The sequence below is a fragment of the Amyelois transitella genome, chromosome 15, assembly GCF_032362555.1.
Source record: "Amyelois transitella isolate CPQ chromosome 15, ilAmyTran1.1, whole genome shotgun sequence".
Lineage (NCBI taxonomy): Eukaryota > Metazoa > Arthropoda > Insecta > Lepidoptera > Pyralidae > Amyelois > Amyelois transitella.
Genome location: NC_083518.1, coordinates 1,431,062 through 1,442,144, shown reverse-complemented (window position 1 = coordinate 1,442,144; position 11,083 = coordinate 1,431,062).

Sequence of the window (11,083 nt, the reverse complement as noted above, 5' to 3'; positions counted from 1 at the left end):
TTATGGGTGAACAACCCTTATCACTAAGGGATATGAAAAATAGATGTTGGCCGATTCTTAGACCTAATCAATATGCTCACAAAATTTAATGAGAATCGGTCAAGCTGTTTCGGAGGAGTATGGGGACGAACATTGTGACACGAGAATTTTATATATAAGATATTGACACTTCCGCTCCTGTCACGTCACATCAAACTGTAGATGTGAATAAGCCTTTACTTGCTAAGTCACCGTTGAATAGGTCATTCATAGACCCCATTCATGTTATCTGAACATTAAACTTATTGTAATAATAGATTTCGAATTGTTTTACTAATAGAATTCATATTTTTTTGGACGATCTTTTGAAGAACTTACATACTAATAAGTATTATAAATTAGAAAGTTGGTCTGTTTAAATTTAACGCTTTCATTGCTAAATCGCAGGACCTTGTTTTTGTCATGATTTTTTTATGAACATGGTTATATCGAGGTCTAATAAATCAAATTATATTCTGTAAGCGAAACTTCGGTAAAAAGCTAGTTCAAAATAATCCAAATAGAATAATGCCTCTTTCCTGGAGGGGTAGGCAGAGAAGTAAATCAGGATAATCACCCAAGTGTCGCAAAAAATTTATACATAATTCTATATAAATAGTCATACATAGTTCTGAACCACGTTTCACGATATCTTTGTAATTTAGTGCTAATTATACAGTAGTAATCGTTTTAAATTATTGCAACTAATAATTTGGATTTGTGAATGCAGTGTTGTTTATTTATATTCTTGCAACGAAACTAATACGTAGGCGGAAGATTATGGTACAGGCGCAAAGAAAAATGCGCAACGCCGTTTTTATCGCGCGAAAAACGATCGCTATCCCGTTTCACGTCACAATAAAAAGCGAAACAGCGATAGTGTTTCGAGTAAACTCCAAAAGCAGAAAGTTAATGTAATATGTTAATAGTAAAAAGTGAAAAAAGTACATAATTAAAAAGAAATAAATAAATTGCATCGGCGGTCTCACTCCGTGACGAGATCAACTAATTTAAAGACGGCAAACAAATTACCGACAAATTTAAAGACGTTTTGTACAGAACTGTACTTCACAGTACCACAGATCGAGTAGATCTTAACTATCCTACGCAAGCACAGCATCAGCTGTGGGCAGAAGTCCATTTAGCAACATCACCTCATCAGCCCTCATTAATTACACGCCAGTTAGAGTTCGTTATTAACAGACAAAACCAATTATATATTTCCCAATAGCCAATGATTGATGCGCGCATTTATTTCAATTTTTATTGTGACTGTACTTGCGGTTACGAAAGGTTAGACAAAAGGTGTGATTTTTCTTTTGAAATCTTTGGGATTTTAACTGCCTCCGTGGCAGGCCTTGGGTTAATAGGCGTGGGTTCGAATCCTATGAGAAGTAATTGAATTGTAGTATGTACTTTAGTGCAAAAAAAACAGGGACGTCCTGGTGAATGGTCGGATCAAGTGTACCTAAAGCTTGCATGAATAATTATAAATGTGGATGAAGCGAAGTAAGTGTGAACATGTAGGGATCGGGGCAAGTGGAAATATTTAAACAGTCTCTGCCTATTCCTCCGGGAAAGAGGCATGACTTTATGCATGTTAGTATGCAATATAGGCTACTTATCTCTCTTTCTTATTTATGACAGTATAGATGCCGTCACTTCTAATTTTTTTACGTATTATATCTTGATTACTTACTAGAACCAATGAACCTCCTTTCTATAAACTCCATCTCAAAAGTATCAGATGAAGATATACTTATACCGAAATTACCAACTTGACATCATAGCCATTAATTTGAAATCCATGTAGTTATTTAATACAATTTTTGTATCAACCAGAGAATAAAAACTCACATAGGCCACATTTCAATAATACAATTGTCATGACGTCTTCGTAACCTCTTATTAAATAATCATACAACATGGCGTTCCTGGTCATTGTATAAATAAGTAATTTGAAAGGACCCCCAAGTCGAGCAGTTGTCGTAATGCCAAAAACTGAACCGCAGAGTGAAAGCTGCGTAAATACTTAATCTGCATAGAGTGAAGAGCTCGCGAACGTTCGGAGTAAAAAAGTAAAGACGCTTAAAAATTTGGCGTCGGGAATCGCGGGATGGGATAGCAGCCTGTCACTATTTGAATCTCGATTCGAGCGTTAAGCTATTTAGATGAACTGAAATTTGACTACTTACGGCGCTCAGTCTTAACTTTAGTGGTTAGTATTTTTGCTTATAGATATTGCAAGGCAAGTGAAAATAAATAAATAACCAAATTGATATGATTCCATCGATTTATCACTAAACATTCAATTGAATTACGATCTTATTCAGTGACACTTGTAACAATTATGCGAAAACAGAAACAATGACACGCAACAATACAATTAACTTTACATAAACATATCTTACATTTATAAATTAATGTAAGTATACAGCGTATCGGAACCAGTTTACCGAAGGATAACGTGTGTGGCAATCACTCTATTGACAATGCAAAACACACTGCTTGGACGATGGCAATTTGCGGGCTGGAACAAAAAATCCATGGAGTCAAAATACTGTGTTCATTTATTTATATTTGTTGAGCATTAACATTTTCCTGGCGTATATAATAGGATAGATTTATTTTCTAAATTGGATACAAGGTACCTATCACTTATTTACGTCGCATCACTTAAATCTAATTATAACTACTAGCGCATGTATAGAAGAAGCGGCGGAACACACTACACTGCAGCATTTCCATCGGACGTCAATTTACAAATATAGATCTCTTAAATCTAAATGGAGGAGACATGTCTCCTTACCATGAACCCTGCATATCTCGTGCATCATCCAGATTAAACTTTTCATTAAAACTGGTCCGTTCAGGGCATTGTCGACTGACTTTTTATGGATTTTAAAACAATTTTTTTTTAATTTTACATCTAAACAATCTAACTATAATTAACTTTAATACAATAAATAAAACATACATGCATACTATAATAGTGCCGTGTGGTTCCCGGCACCAATGCAAAAAAGAATAAGACCACTCCATCTCTTTCCCATGGATGTCGTAAAAGGCGATGGGCTAGCAACCTGACACATCTCAATTCTATCATTAAGCCAAATAGCTGAACGTGGCCATTCAGTCTTTTCAGGACTGTTGGCTATGTCTACCCCGCAAGGGATATGGAAGTGACCATATGTATGTATGTATGTATGTATGTAATACTATACATGTCTTATAGTATGTCTCCCTTACACCATAAGAGCAAACAGTCACGAAAAGACTGACAGGTCACTTTTCGCTGTATAGCTTATTATGGTAACTTACCTATACCAAAAAAATTTTTTATAAAATTGGAGACTCCATACATTCCAATCTGACCGCAAGTGAAGCAACATTTGGCCCGACCACGAATCATTGTTTGACACGGATATACACGGATAATACGAATATATTCAGCATTATCTCATTATCCAATACTGGTCATCACAATACCTCGCAAAATAAAGACGTTTTGTTACAATTATTCCTATTTTTTAACCTGGCAACATATGTGCTTCGATACAAAATTTCGGGTTAACTTTGAATTGAAATCGTGACTGCATCAGCTGTCATTGCTTTCGTAAACGCTTAAAATTACAATTTGTATCTTCCTTGTATTGTATGAACGGTAAATACTTACATAAAATCAAAATTGTTTTCTCTTTAAGAATGAGTCCATAGACAAACCTACACCTAATTACCATAGGTTAAATAGACAGGCTAATTTTACGAGTCAACAGCTTCTAAATTCAAATTCATATTTAGAACGTACGAGTACGACGAGCCGACCTCCAGCCCACATGGCGGCCCACACCACACCACACAGTCATTTGCGATTCGGGCCGCGCGTCCATTGTTTTACTTTTATTTTGAATTTGGAATCTGATGTTTCGACAGTTGAAGCGCCAGTCGTTTATGCCAGCAACAATTTAAAAAAGACCTTTATGAGTTAAACCTCTTTGTATTTTTAAGTGTTTTTATGTGTCAAGGTAGAATGGTTCTTAGTAATATTGGTCAGCCGTTCCAACTTTCTCCGTTTGCAAAACGTATTAGTGTTTGGTGGTTTTGCTTGGCTCATGATCAAGTATGTTTATGTCTCGGACTGTGTCATAACTTTCTTAACGTCCATCTTATATCCTTGACAACGCTCACTTTCCAAGAAAAATTACGTTGTTAAACTTGCGTGATGCACATAAAATGTATGTGAATAAACTTAAAAAAAAAGAAGACATCAGTGTGTTGAATAACGAATTTTAAATAACAAATAAATAAAGCCTAAATTCCATATCGCTTATTATATTTTTATATCTTCTGTTTTAGGACGTCCTGGTAAAGGGTCAGGTCAAGAGTACCCGAAACCGCCGAGCTTGCATAAAGAGAGTTATGAATGTGAATAAAGCGAATGAAATACTAATGCAGAAATCGTGGTTAGTGGAAAGATGTAGTCTCTGCCTACCGTATGTGGCGTGATTTTATGTATGTATGTATCTTCTGTTTTTCCATTAGCTAGGACCATATCGACCGATGTTTAGACACAACTTTTTCATGGAATTCCTATGGGAATTAGCAAACAGGCAAATACTAGTTTCATAAGAAATTCTCAAATTTTGGAAAAAAAAGGCAATAATGCAATTTCGTTCCATTCAACCGAATAGGCTAAAAAGTTTTTTCAGCGTTCCGTTTTACGTAACTTAATACACTACGAGGCTGTCAAAATATTTGCTTTAGCCGGTAATTTTGGACAATGGCACAACAGCTAATAATTCCTTAGCCTATTGAGAATTTAAAAGGTGAGCGATTGTCATTCTAATTCGATTGTTGGCGCGTTCGCAACTATTATGTAGATGTTCGACATTTTATCGATACAATCGAGATTCGTCTCGAGATAACGATGTATCGTATTGCGAATCGATATTAATTCGAGTAGGTTTTTACAGCTGCTAAAGTGAACGTGTGAAATAATTGTGTCAATAAATAGATATTCATATATAAAAATACTAACAGAAAAGACTGAGCTGAGCCCTAGTGCCACAGTAGGTCGAATCCAGGCCAGGGCATGATGAGAAATGAACTTTTTCTGATTGGCTCGGATCTTGGATGTTTATAAATACTCGTTTATGTAAGTATTCATTATTAAAGATAGTATCGTTGAGTAAGTATCTTAGTTAGTACTTACTTCAGGGTTAACTCAGTCTGTGTAATTTGTGCCGTATATATTTATTTATTTAAAAAAAAAACACCTTAAAATGCTGCTTCATTTATACTAATATTATATAGCTGTAGAGTTTGTTTCTTTGTTTGAACGCGCTAATCTCAGGAACTACTGGTTAAAATTGAAAAATTATTTTTGTGTTGAATAGACCATTTATCGAGGAAGGCTTTAGGCTATACTATATAACTACGCTTCAACTATTAGGAGCAAAGAAATATTGGAATATATGATAAAAACGGGGAAAATTATTCACCCTTAAGGGCTTCAGTGATGCCGTGATGAAAAAACTATTCCACGCGGACGGAGTCGCGGGCACAGCTAGTTAAATAACTCGGGTCGTACCTATCTATATAAATATATAGATAGGTACTAACACCATACAGTAATAAGCAATTATTAATATCATTATAGAAATCTTACAAAAACTGGTTGTCATTACATATATGACCTCTTATGGTCAAGTTCGATCCTAATTAATTCCTGATGGCTCAGACCAGGGTCACGGAGAAGATGACGTACAAATTAACATACAAACAGAAAATGTATAATGACCATACGGTCAACTAAGGTCATGGTTTTGTTAGATTTTACTATATTTCTATATTTTATGATTGTAAAGGAATTTAAGCTCTAATGTCAAAGATTAAAATTGAGAATTGAATAGTGTGTTCTTAATTTTTTTTTTAGCTTGTTCATGGGTCGTCTTGTTACAGAGTGACAGACAATAGATTTTTTTTTACTAAATGGGTACTAACATAGCTCACATTTTTGTAATGAAATTTTAATGAGTTAGGTGAGTTATGAATTTTCTAAATTTTTTATTTATCTTGTATCGGTGTGCGGTTCTCGGTTATCCGTCGATGTGGTAAGAGACGACTGAGGGATTTAGTACTTTGACCAGTTTGAAAACGTAAGAAACATTGGCATAATTTTTTCAGGCTTTGAAGGCTTACCACTATCTCTGAATCTAAATTCCATCATAAATCTGGACATGGTCTTGTGTCTCTGTCATGACTCTGTCTACCTCGTTTGGAATAAAGACGTGACTTGTGTATTATTCGGGAGCTCTCCTTACACATCTCAATTATCTTTTTTAAGTGTTCCAAAAGAACTGTTTAAACGTAATCCATCGGAACATATTCCCTTAAATTCTAATTAATATGAATAAAGGCTCAAAAGGCTATTGTGCTGTCTTCACACAAAAGCTACAAGTTAATAAATGTTGGGTAATTTTACGAAGAAAGCTGATATTAGCGTGTGTGTAGGCATTCTTTGTGGTGCGCGCATGCGGGTACCAAGACTTTAGTCTTGGCATAAAAAAGAAACAAAAAAAAATAAGTCATGATTTTACATACATACATATACTTTATAATAGGTAACACGTGGCCACTCCATGGATGGATGTCGTAAACGGCGACTAATGGAAAGGCTAAACTTGGAATTCCTCTTGTAGACTGTGGGCTACCAGCCTGTCACTATTTGAATCTCAATTCTATCATTAAGCCGTACAGTTAAACTTGACCTTTCAGACTTTTCGAAACTGTTCGTTCTGTTTACCCCGCAAGGGATATAGATGTATACTGTATACTGTACGACTACATGTATATACATATAGTCGTACAGTATTCATACATATATATGTATGGTATGTAAGGAGGTTTCTTTAATACTCAGTAGAAGTGTCAGACTACATGGCAAACACCACACGGAAACCTTATGCAAGTACTCAAAATAAAATCTTATTTCATTTGTAGGTAAAGAATAAGTAAACTAAAACAATAATACACCAATTTCGATGGCATTTGGCACAGGGATACATAGAAGTTCAGAGAAATAGTCAATTGTAAAAAAATTCACAAATGTATTGTAAGAAGTTGAAACACTATGTACTCAATGCTCATAATTTCCGCGACATATAACGGTTCTGGGTTCTTCATAGTTTTCTCCATGGAGATGTCATATGCCTTGACAGACTATCCCAGCTCATGCATAATGTTTTACATATATACATACGTCACGTCTATATCCCTTGCGGGGTAGACAGAACCAACAGTTTCGAAAAATCTGAAAGGTTAAGTTTAACTGTTTGGCTTAATGATAGAATTGAGATTTAAACAGTGACAGGTTGCTAGCCCATTGCCTAAATGTAGAATACCTATAGGTAACAAGATTACGTTATGTTATTAGAGTAGTGACTGAAGAATATAATTATAGTAATTAAGATTTTATGCATAAAGTTTCTATAAAGTGTTTTAAAAATAAAAATATTAATCATCACACACATACACATGGTCACGTCCATATCCCTTGCGGGGTAGACATAGCCAACAGTCCTGAAAAGACTGAATGGCCACGTTCAGCTTTTGGCTTAATGATAGCATTGAGATTCAAACAGTGACAGGTTGCTAGCCCATCGCCTAAAAAAGAATCCCAAGTTTATAAGCCTATCCCTTAACCGCCTACGCCATCCATGGGAAAGAGAAGGAGTGGTGCTATTCGTTTTTTTTTATTAATGCCGGGAACCACACGGCAGAAAATAATACTCAGTACGGAAAAGGACATAATATACCTAGTACTCTTTACCTCGGACAAAGCCAAGGGTGTTATCTAGTTCTAAATATCGACCAGCTGAGTCACGGTTCTCACCAAGCGATGCCGCGGTCAATACGTGGTGCCAGGCCGTGATAGACCCCATCTCAGGGTCGCACCCCTGCCCTGGTCTACCCCCAATTCATGGTGGTTAATTGACTCGTGTTACAGTTTCTTGGGTCATTTTGTATGTTAATTTTTAATGCCGTGAAAGAAAGAATTGGGACCACTCCATCTATTTCCCATGGATGTCGTAAAAGGCGACTAAGGGATAGGCTTATAAACTCGGTATTCTTCATTTGGGCGACGGACTGGCGACCTCTCACTGTTTGAATATCAATTCTATCATTAAGTCAAACAGCTGAATATCAGTATTTTTAAGACTGTTGACTCTGTCTACCCCGCAAGTAATATGGACGTGATTATATGTATGTATGTATTTTATATGTTACTAGCACCCCCGGGCTTCGCTACCGTAATAATTTCGGCTTAAAAAAATATTGTGCTCTACCCGTGTAGCAGATTTCACCAAAATCAGTATAGCAAGCGTGCAAGAATAAAAATCTTACATTCACACATACTTGTAAACTTTAGCATTTAGAATATTAGCTAGTTAGCACGTTATCCTACTAATATTATAAATGCGAAAGTTTGTATGTCAGTATGGATGTTTGTTACTCTTTCACGCAAAAACTACTGAACCGATTACGACGAAATTTGGTATGTGGGAAGCTGAAGACCCAGAATAACATATAGGCTACGTTTTATGCCAGAGTTCCCGCGGGATTGAAAGGGTTTCCATGCAGACGAAGTCGCGGGCGGCCTCTAGTATTCAATAAAAAAAGAAGATTAGATGAATGTGCTACAAGGCCAGATCTTGGTGACATCTCGTCTGCGTTGGACTGACCAGACATAACCCTATAGCAGAATAGTATAAACGTTGGAATAGAATAGAATAGAATAGATTTATTTTCAAAATTGGATACAAGGTATCACTTATTGACGTCACATAACTTAAATCTAATTATAACTACTACCGCTTCCAAAGCGCATGTGTAGAAGAAGCGGCGGAACAAACTACACTGCAGCATTTTCATAGTTGGCTCGATTCGTCTGTCTGTTTGCTCGGCTATGTCTCCAAAACGATTAATACTCGATATGTATTAGGGTGCTTCAAAATTGTTCGAAAAAATTTTTTTTTTAATTATTGTAACCGGGCACCTTTTCGATAGTTACCATAACACTAAAAACTTACGGGGGATTTTTTTCAGATTTTTTAAATAGGTTTTAGGGGTCGCTACCGCCTTTTGAAATATAGAGAAAAATAAAAAATCATGTTTGACATGAAATAATTTTTATTAGAGCATTATTATTTAAAAAATGAGAGAAGCTTTTAAAGTGTGATGTTAAATCAATATTTTAATATGAATTATTTTAAAAATAACGTATTAAAGATGTTTAGAAATCAAATTAAGATATCAAAGTGGACTTATTTGTGTTAGGAAATCTTTTCCTATAATCTTTGACCGCCAAAAGCAAATATTGTTTCTGCTCCTCATTGGTGGTATGAAGACGATTATATTCCTCCATGAGAGCTACTCCTCTTTCCGCTAAATCATTCACAACTTTCAAACATTGTACATATTCTTTACATTTGGTGTAATCATTGTCATAATTCCAAGAATTCACATCTTTTTTCAAAAAATCGCACGGCACTCCAATTGTTTTGAAAAAAGTGAATGTATTGTTTGTAACAAAATCTTCTAAGTTTTTGTTGAGGATAAGGTCACGATCAAGGGTCACTCTTTTAGGTGGATCTTCTGACCCTTGAATTTCGAGAGCACTGACCATCTTTGCTTTTGTTTCCGCTGTAACATTGTCGTCGAAAAATGCCAAGGCAACGAGCTCCTCAGACAAGTACCAAAGATGTCCTGTCATTTTTTTCAGTGCAACCTGTGCCAGTGATTTGTTAACCTTCTCGTAAGCCACCAAGTCCTTCAAAAGCTGTAAATCATTCTTTGGAGCTGACCTCGCGCAAGGTGCTTGGTACCAGTATTTTGCGTAAATTAGGACAACAAAAATGCAAACATCTCTTAAACCTTTGATTTCTTTTTTTGTAATTTTTATCTGTTGTCTAAATAAATACATTTTTAAAGCATAAATTGCTTTCGCCATCCATCTGGCTCGATGCAATCCTGCAGGTGCTCTAAACGATACGCCCTTTTCTGGTGTTCCTCCCAAAAAAATCACAATGAGATTTAGCAACTCCTTGTAATCGTCTCGTGGTTGAAACTGATTCAACTGTTGTGTGGCAAAAGAAATCATTGTGTCACTTATATCTTGGACATCCTTTAATGTGTCAGGGTCAGAAGTAACTGGTTTGAAGTCTCCTTGGTCAATTTGAGGCCAGTTTTTTTGAAACTTTTTAAATATCTGTATTTCTGGCCCACTTGAACAACCCAATGCCAAAACTACAACCGCTTCAAGTACGATTTCTAAAATATGGTGTCTGCACGCCAACCATAATAGCGGTTTTTCTAATTTTTGCTCAAGTAAAGTACAGGCTCCATTTATTCGCCCAGTATTTGAAGCAGTGGTATCAAATCCCATCGCCTTGATTTTATCACTTAGACCCCATGATAACAAGGTATCAACAACAGCAGAGGCCATTGCCTGTCCAGTTCCATTTGGCAGTTTTGGAACAGCTAATAGCTGATCTATTCCTTGGCCTGAAGCTAAGATTGGTAAACGGTCGACAACTTCATGTCCCGTTATATCTTCAAGCATTTTACCATCCCAGTGAACGGTTAGTGGGACCTCGGGCTTGAATTCACTTTTAAGGGACTCTGCAATTTTTTGTCGGCGCTGGATTCGTTGACGGCGAATAGACGATGAACTAATGTTGTAACTTGAAACGTCACAACCTGCGCTCTTAAGAGTTGATGTTAAAACAATGGCTGCTTTTCGGTCACTTAGCTTAGCAACGTCGAGACTTACAGCCAAACGGTCGTCGACTATTATCTTCTTACTTCTTTTTGGTTTTGTAATCGATGTAGATGGTTTTGGCGACGGAGTAATAGGTGGACTTGATTCTTCAATACCTTCCAAAGACGATGAAGATGATGACAACAACTCACACTTTTCAGTTAGTCGTTTTATACATTCTGATTCGCGCACCTTTCTTTTTTCTAACTTTTCATCCTGTTGTGATTTGATCGTTTGTATTTG